Here is a 13,675-nt window from a genome sequence, read left to right on the forward strand (position 1 = left end):
CATTTACCTTAAGGAAATAGTGACGCGACATGGAGTCCCAGCGTCCATTGTCTCAGACCGAGACCCCGAGTTCAACTCCAGATTTTGGAGGAGCTTTCAAGAATGTGCGGGGACCAAGTTAAATATGAGTACCGCGTACCATCCCCAGACGGATGGACAGAGGGAAAGGACCATCCAGACACTAGAGGATATGTTGAGAGTCTGTGCAATAGACCTTAAAGGAAGTTGGGATGACCACTTGCCGTTGATCGAGTTTTCTTATAACAATAGCTTTCATGCTAGCATCGGAATGCCGCCTTATGAGGCCCTGTATGGAAGAAGGTGTCGATCTCCCTTATACTGGGATGAAGTAGGAGAGCGGAAGATGCTCGGACCCGAAGTGGTCTAAAGGACCAAAGACATAGTGGATCTTATCAGAGGACGGCTTGTAGCAGCCCAAGACAGACAAAAGAAATATGCAGACCTAGCCCGAAAGGATAAGGAATATGAAGTCGGGGACTTAGTACTGCTAAAGGTATCCCCTTGGAAGGGATTAATGAGGTTCGGAAAGAAAGGAAAACTAAGCCCAAGATACATTGGACCTTTTGAGATATTAAGACGGATTGGAAAGTTAGCTTACGAGCTAGCCTTACCCCCTAACTTGCAATAAGTTCATAATGTGTTCCATGTGTCAATGCTAAGGAAGTATCATCGGGATGCCAGACACATAGTGGAGTACGAGCAGGTGGATATGCAACCAGATCTGACTTACGTGGAGAAGCCAGTAAGGATTATAGATAAGAAGGAGCAGGTGCTTCGGAACAAAGTGATCAAGCTAGTCAGAGTACTATGGCAGAATCATAATGTAGAAGAATCAACTTGGGAACTAGAGAGCGCAATGCTAGAAAAGTACCCCCATTTGTTTTCTATTTGATTCCGGGACGGAATCCTTTTAAGGAGGGGAGACTGTAATAACCCCCAAAATTTTCAACTTTTTGTAACCCTTATGAATAGTGTTTTACCTGAATGAGAAAACTTTTCATGCCACACTATGTAAGGGTTCTGTTATGGATATTCTGAGATTTTATTAGTACTCTACATGGTATATAAGTGTATGTAAAGATCGTCAGAATCCAATACCGAACACTTTGATTTTTCCCGGAAATCCACTAGATACGGAAAGAATTGAGTATAAGGTAACAAGATAAAAATGATTTAAATTAAAGGATTATAAGAGAGGATCATAAAAGGAATATAATATATTGAGAAAGGTTAAGGGAACCTAAGTAATAAGATCCCGGGTATGATCCCTCAAACGATAAACGAAAACGAAAGTTAAGCGAACCGTATAACAGATCAGCGGTCATTAGGCAAACAATTAGGAAATTAATCAAAGGGATTAGAGAGGATGATGTCACCCAACCAATGAGAAGAGGACAAGGAGGGAAAGATGACATCATAGCATGACACAAGCATGACATAAGGAGGAAGGAGATGTGGATGGTTATTAACCACACAAAGTCCAAGGTTAAATAGGTAATTAACTAAAACAAAAACAAAACCAAATCAACCAAGCCAAAACAAATCATTTTTCACCAAAACAAAAATCTATTTCTCTTCACCAAGAACTTGCTCTCGGCTTTTTGGCATTTCAAAGGGAAAATTTTTCAAAATCCAAGATCCAAGCTTCCTAAATTGGTAAGATAATTCCCTAGTCATTCTTATGCATAGATATGGCTATATTATGAGTTTAAGCACCCCATTCATTCTCAATCTTCTTCAATAAATCAATGAAGAAGACAATGAATAGTGATTTCAAAGTTTTTAACTTGAATTTTTCTTGTTTTCCTTTAAGATCCAAGCATCCCTAAGACTTCTCAAGGCTTCTTAAGGCTTCCTAGCTACTCCCACCATTTCAAGGAAGGTATATCATCTCCAAACCCTAGATTCCTTTGTATAATAAGATGATTTTGATTGTTATGGTGATATAGTAGCTTAATGCTTGTGGTTTCGAGTTTGGGTTGGAGTGGTAGTGAAATGGAATGGTGAATCTTGTTGTTTTGGTTAAAAGAACTTAAGTATAGTTAAATTCAAGCTTAAGCATAAGTATAAATGTTAATATTGAATTGATTGGGGCTGTTATGATGTGATAAGGATGGACTTTTGTTGTATGAATGGGTTGAGGTTGAATTGTGATGGTTTTTGAATGGTTTAAATTTGGGAATTCGCGTAAACATAGCCGCCGTAATGTCCGATTTACTTTAGACTGCTTTTGTTCATAACATTAGGACCCGAGAACCCCCTGCTAGATGTTGACCATTGCCATGTTTAGATAGTTCATGTTACGAGCTTCGTTTTGATATATAGTTCGTTTGATTCTGATATACGGTTTAGGAGAAACGACCGTTTCAAGTAACGGCATTTCGCGAACGAAACTTTTCCCCTCGCCTTACTTTGAAACATAGGTTAAAGACTAAAAATGGTTAATTAGTGTATGAAACAATTATGGTAAGAGTGTTAGGCATTTGGTAAGACACTCGTGAAGGAATCGCCTTAAAACTCGTAATGGTTAATTTATTAAAAATGGTGGAGCCGAGGGTACTCGAGTGACTTAAGAGAATCAGTAAGGGCAAAACAAGCGTTAGAGTCTAAGTTAGTTAAAGTATAGATTTACAAGTGACTTTGGTTTAATTCCAACTTACTTGTTGTTTATAGGTTACCAGACTCGTCCCGAGCCTTTAATCACCCCCAGTCGTTCAGGCAAGTTTTCTACCCGCTATACTGTTGTTGTGATGTATATATGTATATGCATCGTCTTTTGATAAATGCATGTTGGTTAATTAGCAAATTCTTGCAATATATTGGAGCATGTGATATGGTATATATGAATGCCTGATTCGTATTCTTGCCATATATATCTGTTGGTTCAGTTGATAATACCTATGCTAGAGAATAACGGTAATTTGCATATACCCTTAGTATAGGGACCCAAAGGTGAAAACATTTTCTAAAACCGGGAGTCGAGGATCCCGAGTAGATTTTATATATATATATATGGTTATAGTTTTCCAAACTATTAATCGAATAAGGTTTATTCGATAACTTTATTTTATTAATGAATATTATCTTGAATATTCATTCGAGGACTTATGACTCCTTTATATTATTTATTGAATATTACTTGAATATTCATTTGAGGATGTATGACTCCGTTATTTTATTTAATGAATATTAATTATAATATTCATTCGAGGTATTATGACTCCACTTATTATTTAATAATATTCTTTAATTTATTAAAGAATAATGTTTCGATAATCAAACTTATTTTCGATTATTCAAATAAAGATAGTATTTTTGTATAAGTATATCCTTGATTATTTAATTTTCATTCAAGTAAGAGTTTTAAAACTTCTACTTCAATTATTTTTATAAAGATTATTCTTTATGGAAATATTATTTAAATAATAATATCCAGATATTTCTTTTTATTGAGACTGATTTACTTTATTAAATCAGCATTATTCCAAACACTCTTTAAAGTGTTTTCGAGTCTTTAAAATGATTTTTAAAAAGTTAGAGCGGATCCCAAAACTCATTTTTATATTTAAGATCCTCCTTTCGAAGGGGATTTAAATACTCGCTCAAAACCTGAGGGATCCGGCTCTGTGGTGTGTTTTATATTCGCAACAAGGTTGCTGTCTTGATAAAAGAGTTTTTGATTACTTACCCAATACTCGGGAAGTAAAATTCTTGGAACAAGTTAATCCATTAACAGGCATCGCCTGGGAAATATCGGTGAGTTTTGCTTTCCAACTAGATACGACTTCTTGGTGGAGCCGTATCAACAAGTTTCTACTTGGGGAAAGTGGGGACGAGCTTTACGTTTCAGAGTCATGGATTTCATCTGAACTAGGAGTGGCGTAAGTGGCCGAGTAGCGCCGGCCCAGCCGTATTATTATATTGGCCCAAATGGCCTGGAAGTTCCGCTAAGGCGGTCCATTCCTTAGGAGTTCAGTGTTCGGTTGACAAGTAAATCCGACAGGTTCTCCTCTACATGTAGAAAATGGTGGGGTTGTACTACTACGACTGATCATCGTAAGTGGTCTTCCTGGCGCGGCAAACTCCCGTAATGAGTTCATCATCCATTTGGATAATTCTACAACACTACCCATAGCATTTCGATCGAAAGGCTACTAATGGGTGGTTGCCGAAGCATTGACAGGGTCAAACAGTTTTATTGGTGTATCTATTGAATGAAGTATCTCGTAACTTCATTTCTTTTCAAAATATTTCAAAGATCAAATATTTTCAAGTTTTATTTGTGGTCTCATCTATGGGATGACCTCGTGAATCTTATTATACTTTGAACAGTAGTAGTTCAAGTAGATTTCTAAAAATGGTATAAGTATAGTGAAGTAATTGGTAACTTCATCTTCTTTTAAAACTTATATCTAGTAAGTAATTATCTTACACATGATAAAAGATTCTAGTAAGTATCCATTTAGATACTTGTATTATTGTTATCGCTATATATTATCTTGCGAGCTGTAAGGCTCACTCTTGCTTTATTTCTTCATCACACAACAACAGTTATGAAAGATGGCCAGACTCCAGCAGACCCAGCGCAAGCGCGTGGGAAGCGTCCCGCGTCTTCCCGTTGATGTTGTAGCTGCTATAGCTACAGAGGTAGATCTATTGGTAGATCAGGCATTCTACTTTTGAGAATCAAATTATGTATAATTATAACTTGTGGCAGATAATGACAATTAACTGTAAATTTATCAAGTAATCATTTTGGGTTGTAATAACTCTTAATTATGGATTCAAGGACTTGTACTTATTTCAATTTCATCTCTGAGACTATAACGGGTTGTGGTGTGTGTTAGTGTGGGGTCACAGCATAGGGTTATTTATTATTAATTAAGTGAAGTGATATTGTGGAAAGAAAGACCGTGACGACCCGGATCCCTGACCCCGGATCTGGGGGTGTTACATCCAACTTATTCATGTGAAAGTTCACAACAAACTGCGAGAACGAACTCGGAAGCGATTGCAAGACCAAGTCTTGGCTCAGCTCCCCATCCATGGCAAAACCAAGTTGTCCAAGACGTTCAATCAAATTGATCATCTTAAGTACATGGTCATTCACAAATGATCCCTCAGACATCCTACAACCGAACAGCTCCTTCGATATCTCATATCGAGCTGTCCTCCCCGCTACATCATACAACTCTTGTAGATGCATGAGGATAGTGTGAGCATCCATATGCTCATGTTGCTTCTGTAGCTCAATATTCATGGAAGCTAGCATGATGCATTGAGCAACATTTGCATCATCTATCCACCTACGATACACAACATGTTCATCATTATGTGCATCACTAGCAGGTTCAGTAGGCTTAGGTGAGTCAATCACGTATTCCAGCTTCTCAATCCTGAGAACAATTCTCAAGTTTCGAAGCCAGTCAGCATAATTAGGACCAGTCAATTTGTGAGCATCCAGTATGCTCCTAAGTGATAGTGCAGAAGACATAACGTACAAAGTAAATCTGTAAATGATAAACACATAACAACACTTAGCAAATATTCGATTTCATTTCAAAACACTATATGAATCGGGTCTTTATTCATAAGTGGCTCCCACTAGTTTTCCTAATTTATTCAACCCCCTACATGAAAAATTAAGCATTCATAATGCTAGTGGGAATAGGGATCCTACATTCCATTACACAACCCCGGCTGTGGCACGAAACGCCATGTAATGTTCAATAGGCAGACAACTCTTGTCAATTACATCTAATGTTATTCCCTAATCAAACTTTAGCCTCTTGAATAATTGAGTCACGGATGTGGCACGACAAACTCAATATTCTAAGTCAAGTCTAACCCAATATTCTGTACAATTGAATCAGTCCCCAAAGGACCACGGCTGTGGCACGTAACGACCTTGAGATTCTTATTCAATGTACACATCTCTATGTAATAGACAAGTATTTCTTATTTCGAAATCAAAGCCCTCGGCTGTGGCACGAAACGACAATGATTCAAAAATAAGAACTACTTTCTACCATGTTGGAAGGCTATGACCGACACAAGCCCGTTGTATCATTGGCCAATTACTACTTGATATTATTAAATTTTAGAGGGATTATATTACGTTACAATCATAATCATATTATAAAGAGATTCTTCCTTTTAAATTAAATATTTCAAATCAATAATCAATAATCAGATGATTCCCAGATCGGGTGGAGCATTGTCAAGAGGCGTCACTTAATAACCCTTTCTTACAGATAGAAATCTGTTGTTGACAGAATCATGCTTTCTCTCATATCGAAAATTCATATTCAATTATGTATTTCACAAACACAAGAATCTCATGATTGTATTCATAATATTGTTATTAAGGTTATGAAACAATTTCACTATACTAGGTTGTCTAACAAACGCCTTATGTTTATTTAAGTTCACCTAAATCTATCATCGCATGATAAACTAAGCATATATCACATATATCAACATGAATAAACATCAAGGTAGGCATGTTATATCATCTAGCACATTAGTCTAAGTATTATACATCTCTATGTATCACATGAAGCATTTAAAATCAATTAAAACAATCAAAAACAGCTTTAAAACACTTCATGGAAATATAAACAGTTCAAAACTTTTATATAAACTAAAATTGATCACTCCATTAGATCCGTCTCGGAAAAACGAATCCAACGGTATATTGCACGCCCAAAACGGAGTTACGAAACTCCCAGAAAATCAATTTTAATATCAACAGACGGGCTGTAACGCATTACAGGAACGCGTTACAAGCCCTGTAACACATTCTGTTGATGCGTTACACCCCTTTTAAGCCATTAAAGGGTGTAACCCATTCCGTGAATGCGCCACAGGTGTGTAACGCATTCCCAGAATGCGTTACACCCCTATTTTTTTTTTCTTTTTCCGCCGGCTGACTTTTCTCGATACCCGTGCCTGACAGCCCTGTCTTTCTCTCAGCAGACGCCGTACCTGTTCTCTTTATTCCGTGCAATACAGATAACAGCAAAGCAGATGTATATACAAACATATATATACTATATATACATATATTTACTTATTTAATTACGAATTTAATTGCAAGAACTTCAAAAATTCATAATAAAAAATCTATACATCCTAAAATTATGGAAAAAAATACCCAGACGATCTACAACACTTGTAGAACCCAGATCAACATTCAAAATTATTCTGAGAAACGATTTCTTATCAGGCAAAATTAATCCATAATATAACTTGTAAAAATCATAATTAATTCATACAAGCACATAAAATTCTGAAATTTTTACCACAGATCTATATGCATACAACCTATGCTCTGATACCATTGTTGGATTTTTAAACGCAGCGGGGCATGGAAAAACACTTTTACACATACAAAATCCAAATAAAAGCATATAAATCGTGAATAAAAATTCGAGGGATCGAATCTAACCTTTTAAAATAATTCGGAGACAACGATCAGAGATCCTTAGCAGTTGCTCTCCTCAAGTGTGAAGCACTCCACCGGTATCCACCAAGAAAATGACTTTTAGGAGGAGGAGGAGGTGGAGAGAATTTGGTTTTCTGAAACTTTTGGGTTTCTGGGGTTAGAATAAAATAGGGTCTATAATAGTGTATTTATAGGCAAAATTTTCAGCTGAAATTTTCCCATAAATATTATTATTATTATCCCATTTATTATTCTCATTAATAATTAAAACACCTTTTAATTATTAATCCTTTTTCTAAACACTTTAGAAATAATTCTATCTCTTGATTTAATTTCCAAAAATTAAATCCTTAATTAATAATATTAAGAACTTTTCTTAATTAATTTATAATCAATTAAATCTCATTTAATCAATTATTGAATTTGCCAATTAATTATTTATTTCACAAATAAATAATTATTAGCCATTATTAATTAATTTCTCCACCAATAAATCATTCTCTTTTTATGGTGTGACCCTGTAGGTTCAATATTAAGCCGGTAGTAGAAATAAATAATAATAAAACTATTTTATCATTATTTATATAAATTCTCTAATTTATTAAATATGATTAATTAATTAATCACATTTATTCTACATCATGAGTGATGCTTCTCAACATATCGCGACTATCCGGATAATATGAATTCACTGCTTAGAATACCAAGAACCTGTCAGTGAATAGTTACCGTACAATAAACTCCTTCTACCCTACAATGTCCCGATTAAATACAAGGCATGGATCTCGTGTCAAGCCTATCTAATTCAATCACTTGCTTACCATTTACTATGCATGGTTCTATGCAAATTAGAAACTCCTTTCTAATTTCATTTACTCTGGCCAGAGATTCCTGAACTAGCATAAGTGGATCAGCCTTGAACATTCGCTTCCTTCACTGGAAGGGGTTGATCCTTTATTGATTATACACTATCTTCGTGTACAAATTCCTATACCCAGAAGAGCCCTAATAATTGTCCCTGGAGACTAAGAACTAAACCAAAGCATAGTTCAGTGTACACAAGATGACTATGATGACCTCAAGTATAAGGATACTTGTACCACTATCACTAAGTGAACAACTGCTGACACGTGAGTGAACTCCATCAGTTGTTCAGCTGTGCGAGTCATGTTCAGTGAACTTATTCCATAATAAGCACCTACATACTAGCTATAGTGTCACCACACAAATGTCTATGAGAACAGACATCCTTCATAATGAAGCAAGCATAGTATGTACCGATCTTTGCGGATTATTAATTACCAGTTAGTAATCCTACGACCAGGAACTATTTAAGTTCAGAGTTATCATCTTTTTAGGTCTCACTATTATGATCTCATCATAATCCATAAAAAGCTTTACTCTAAACTATAGTATATCTTATCTAAACACTTAAATAGATAAAGCCCGTAATAAAAACAAAACAAGTCTTTATTAATATCAATGAAATCAAAACAGATTACATAAAAGTTATTCCTAAATCCTAATACATGATTGGACTTAGGACATATTCCTTTCACCTTATATACCGATGAACATGTGGAGTATGCATACCTGAGAGGGATGGACACAAAACCATGTCTTAAGAGGGATAGACACGAAGTGTGTACCTGAGAGGGTGTTAAGTGGCATTTATATCCACTTGAGATGCTTTGTAAAGGCTAGAATTGGTGTTTTATACACAAGTTGTTTGTGTATTTGATGTGTTTTATAGTGTTTTACATTTCAGGGTATAGCCGGAAGAAGGGCCGGATATTGCATGATTTATGCTTCGAAGAGTGTTATGATGGAGCCTCGGTTGATTACGCCGAAGAAACCGGCATTTGAAGGAAATTAAATAAGAAGAAATAAGTTTTTACAGAAGCTCAGGACGGCCGTGCTACACTTGGGAGCGGCCGTGCCGGACTAAGAGTGACCGCGCTATCTTTGGGGGTGGCCGCGCTAGGTCGATTTTCCAGAATCCTGTTTCTAGTAGAATATTGATCTGCTGGACTTCTGGTCGATTTGGGATGATATTAAAGACCTCTAAAAGACGTTTTTCACAACGGAGAGCAAGGAGAAGACCTTAAGAAGACCTAATAGCACAAATTCAATGAAGGAGAAAAATAACTTGTTTTACTTGTGATCGTTATCGTGGAGTTCTAACGGATTTACTAATCATTATTGTGGGGTTCCAACAGATTTACTTATGGATTTCTATAGTTAATTTATTTCAATATCTTAGTGTGTGGTGATTATATGATAGCCTAGTATTGGTTGTGCTTATTCGTCTTATGTGCGTAGTTAACATATAAGATAGCGTGTTAATCTCTATTGAAGTGACAATGAATATAGAGATTTAGAACTTGCCATGCTAGTATAGGTTCATGTATTTTTTATGCATGATTCGTAGGTAATTTTAACCATCTTACTTGCGCTATGTAATCACGGTAGATAACTTGTTCGTTAAACCTTTACGTTGTCAAATTCTATATACATATAGGGTCTCAATATATTTGGTGTCTATTCAGCTTATATCTCTTTTGTGGATGTTTGGTAGTAGGGTATTCGTGCAACAAAAGTTGGTGTTTACTAGTTTCGTGTTATCTAATTAGTTGTCATCACCATTGCATGTTAAGGTTGAGAAAAATGACTTTGAATGAAGTATTTAATGAAGTTAGAATCCCATGTTTGTCTCATCTAGTCAAATCAACCTCTTAAACTCTTAATCATTTGCCTGTTAGTTAATCTTAGGTATAATCATCTCAACTTGTTATAGTATTAGTATTGAACGATAACCATATCATTGTTGCATAAGTGCTTAATCTTAAGTTAACCAAAAGAGTCTATGTGGGTACGAATCTGATTTACATCTTATACTACTTACGAACGCGTATACTTGAGTGAATTTTAGCGCGTGTTTTCGTCCTAACAGGTTTTTGGCTCCGTTGCCGGGGACTCGGTGTTAATTTTTAGTTTATGTGCTTGTCATCAGTGGTCGTTAAAGTTCACTGACTCGGATATTTTACTTACTTGGGTACTTTTTGTGTTTCAGGTACTCTAGAGGGCATGTAGGCGAACACGATCTCAATCTCATAAAGAAGCACTGGAAGGAGTTGAAGAAGTTTTTGAAGAAATTGAGAAGGTTGAAGCAAAAGCAATCGTTACAATAGCAGATCAAGCAGCGAATCCAAAGGCTTTGATGGACTATTCTCAACCGAAGATCTATGACATTAAGTCTAGCATTATCAGACCATCCATTGCGGCTAACACCTTTGAAATCAAGTCTAGCACGATTCAGATGATACATAATTCAGTTCAATTTGGGGGTTCTCCAATAGAAGATCCCAACATGCACATCATGGATTTCATCGAGATCTGCTACACTTTCAAGTTCAATGGGGTTTCTGAAGATGCTATAAAAGTGAGGCTTTTCCCATTCTCTCTGAGGGATAAAGCTAGGTGTTGGTTGCATTCTCTACCAACAGGTTCTATCACCAAATGGGAGGATCTTTTTTAGAAGTTTCTAGCTAAATTTTTCCATATGGAGAAGACGGCTGCAATCAGAAACGCTCTCACTCAATTTACACAGCAATCGGGAGAATCTTTGTGTGAGGCTTGGATCCCCACAAGGAGATGCTTCAGAAGTGTCCTCATCATGGCATGCCTGATTGGATGATCATAAATTTCTTTTACAATGGTTTGGAAACACAGTCTAGACCCATGCTCGATGCAGCATCAGGTGGAGCCTTATAAGCTAAGAGCTACGATGAAACTTAAGAGTTGATTGAACTGATGGCTGTTAATGAATACCAGAACCCAACTATGAGAATACCTCAAGGCAAGGTAGCAAGAGTTATGGAAGTGGATACAGCTACTCAGCTTCATGTTTTAACGTTGAAGGTGGATTCTTTGGCTAATTATGGAGTTAATCAAATCACAAGTATTTGTGAGCTTTATGCAGGTGCGCATGAAACTGAGCAGTGTGTTATTTCTAGTTAATTAATTCAGTTTGTAAGCAACTTTCAGAGGTCGCAACAACCAGCTCCAACCACTTATCATCCCAACAACCACAATCATCCTAAATTCAGCTGGAGCAACAATCAGAATGTAGTGCAACAGCCTTATCAGTAGTATGCAGCAAAGCAATACAACTCTCCTAGTTTTCAATAACCGCAATATGCACAATGACAAAAACTCCAACTTCAGCAACTACCGCATGGAATTACAAATCAATCCAATGAAAAATCTGAATTGGAGAAGTTGAGGCTCATGTGCAAGAGCCAAGCGTTGTCTATCAAGACTCTGGAGAATCAAATCGGGCAGATTGCCAATGCTTTATTGAATCGATAACCTGGTACACTTCCTAGTGACACAGAAGTTCCAGGAAAGAGGGAAGCAAAAGAGAAAGTTAAAGCAATTATCTTGAGATCTAAGAAGGTTGCGAACCCCGAAAAACCTCTAGTTCCAGAATCCGAAGTTGTAGCTGAAGAAGATGTATAGAAGGAAGCAGAGGTGGAACCAAGGAAGAAATTTGGTGTCAACACTCCTCCTGAGGGTAATACAGGGGAAAAATAGGTCTATCCTCCACCTCCTTTTCCTAAGAGGCTGTAGAAGCAAAAGTTTGATAAGTAATTTGCTAAGTTCTTGGAAGTTCTCAAGAAACTTCACATCAACATACCTTTCGCTGAAGCTCTTGAACAGATGCCTAGCTATGCAAAGTTTATAAAAGGTATTTTCTCTCGAAAAGTGAAGCTCCACGACTTAGAGACCGTTGCTCTTACGGAAAAATGCAGTGTTGTGTTGCAACATAAGTTTCCTCCGAAGTTTATAGATCCTGGAAGCTTCACTATTCCTTGTACCATCGGAAAATTATCATTCGATAAGTGTTTATGTAATTTGGGAGCTAGCCTCAATATGATGCCTTTGTCTATCTTCAAGAAGTTGGGTATACCTGATCCAAAGCCTACATATATGTCCTTACAGTTGGCCGATCGTTCTATTACATTTTTACGAGGCATCGTGGAGGATGTATTGGTCAAGGTGGACAAACTCATCTTTCCTGCTGACTTTGTAATTCATGATTTTGAGGAGGATAAGAAGATTCCCATAATCTTGGGAAGACCTTTTTTGGCTACTGGCCGCACCTTGATTGATGTGTATAAAGGTGAACTTACTATGCGAGTTCAGGATCGGGATGTGACCTTCAATGTTTTTAATGCAATGAAATTCCCTACTGATGAATAGGAGTGCTTTAAGGTGGAATTGGTCGAATCTGTAGTTACGTCAGAGCTTGATCAAATGCTAAAGTCTGATGTCTTAGAGAAAGCCTTAATGAGGGATTCAGATAGTGAAGATGATGAAGGTGATGAGCAGTTACAATATTTGAATACTTCTCCTTGGAAGTGAAGGTTGGATATGCCTTTTGAATCGCTTGGATTGGAAGAGCTGAAAAATTCTCCAAAGCGTCTCAAGCCATCTATTGAGGAAGCTCCTACACTCAAACTTAAACCCTTGCCTGAACACTTGAGGTATGTATTTTTAGGTGATGCAGCTACTTTGCCTGTTAATATTGCATCTGACCTTTCAGGTAGTGATAAGGAAAAGCTCTTGAGAATTCTGAGAGAGTTCAAATCGGCAATTAGATAGACTATAGCATATATCAAGGGAATAAGCCCTTCTTATTGCATGCACAAAATTCTTCTAGAGGAAGGAAGCAAGCCGACTATTAAGCAACAGAGAAGGCTAAATCCGATCATGAAGGAGGTTGTGAAGAAGGAAATTCTCAAATGGCTAGACGCATGCATCATTTATCATATTTATGACAGTTCTTGGGTGGGCCCAGTTTAGTGTGTGCCGAAGAAAGAAGGCATCACAGTGGTTGCTAATGAAAAGAATGAGCTTATTCCTACTCGAACAGTCGCGGGGTTGATATTTTGCATGGATTATAGGAAGCTGAACAAAGACATGAGGAAAGATCACTTCCCTCTTCCTTTTATTGACCAGATGCTTGACAGGTTGGCTGGGCATGAGTACTACTATCTTCTGGATGGCTATTCGGGTTATAATTAGATTTGCATCGCCCTAGAAGATCAAGAAAAGACTACTTTCACTTGTACATTTGGTACTTTTGCCTTCAGAAGAGTTTCTTTTGGGTTATGTGGTGCACCAGCCACATTTCAGAGATGC

The 13,675-nt window shown here is 37.0% G+C and overlaps 1 non-coding gene across 1 annotated transcript; it reads right to left on the minus strand.

Moving 5' to 3' along the window:
- Positions 1 to 11,045: 11,045 nt before the first annotated feature.
- On the minus strand, positions 11,046 to 11,151 carry LOC141702487 (small nucleolar RNA R71). The gene has a single exon (XR_012567138.1). It is a non-coding gene; the product is annotated as a small nucleolar RNA R71 (small nucleolar RNA).
- Positions 11,152 to 13,675: the final 2,524 nt, after the last annotated feature.

Source organism: Apium graveolens, unplaced genomic scaffold, assembly GCF_009905375.1.
Source record: "Apium graveolens cultivar Ventura unplaced genomic scaffold, ASM990537v1 ctg5210, whole genome shotgun sequence".
Lineage (NCBI taxonomy): Eukaryota > Viridiplantae > Streptophyta > Magnoliopsida > Apiales > Apiaceae > Apium > Apium graveolens.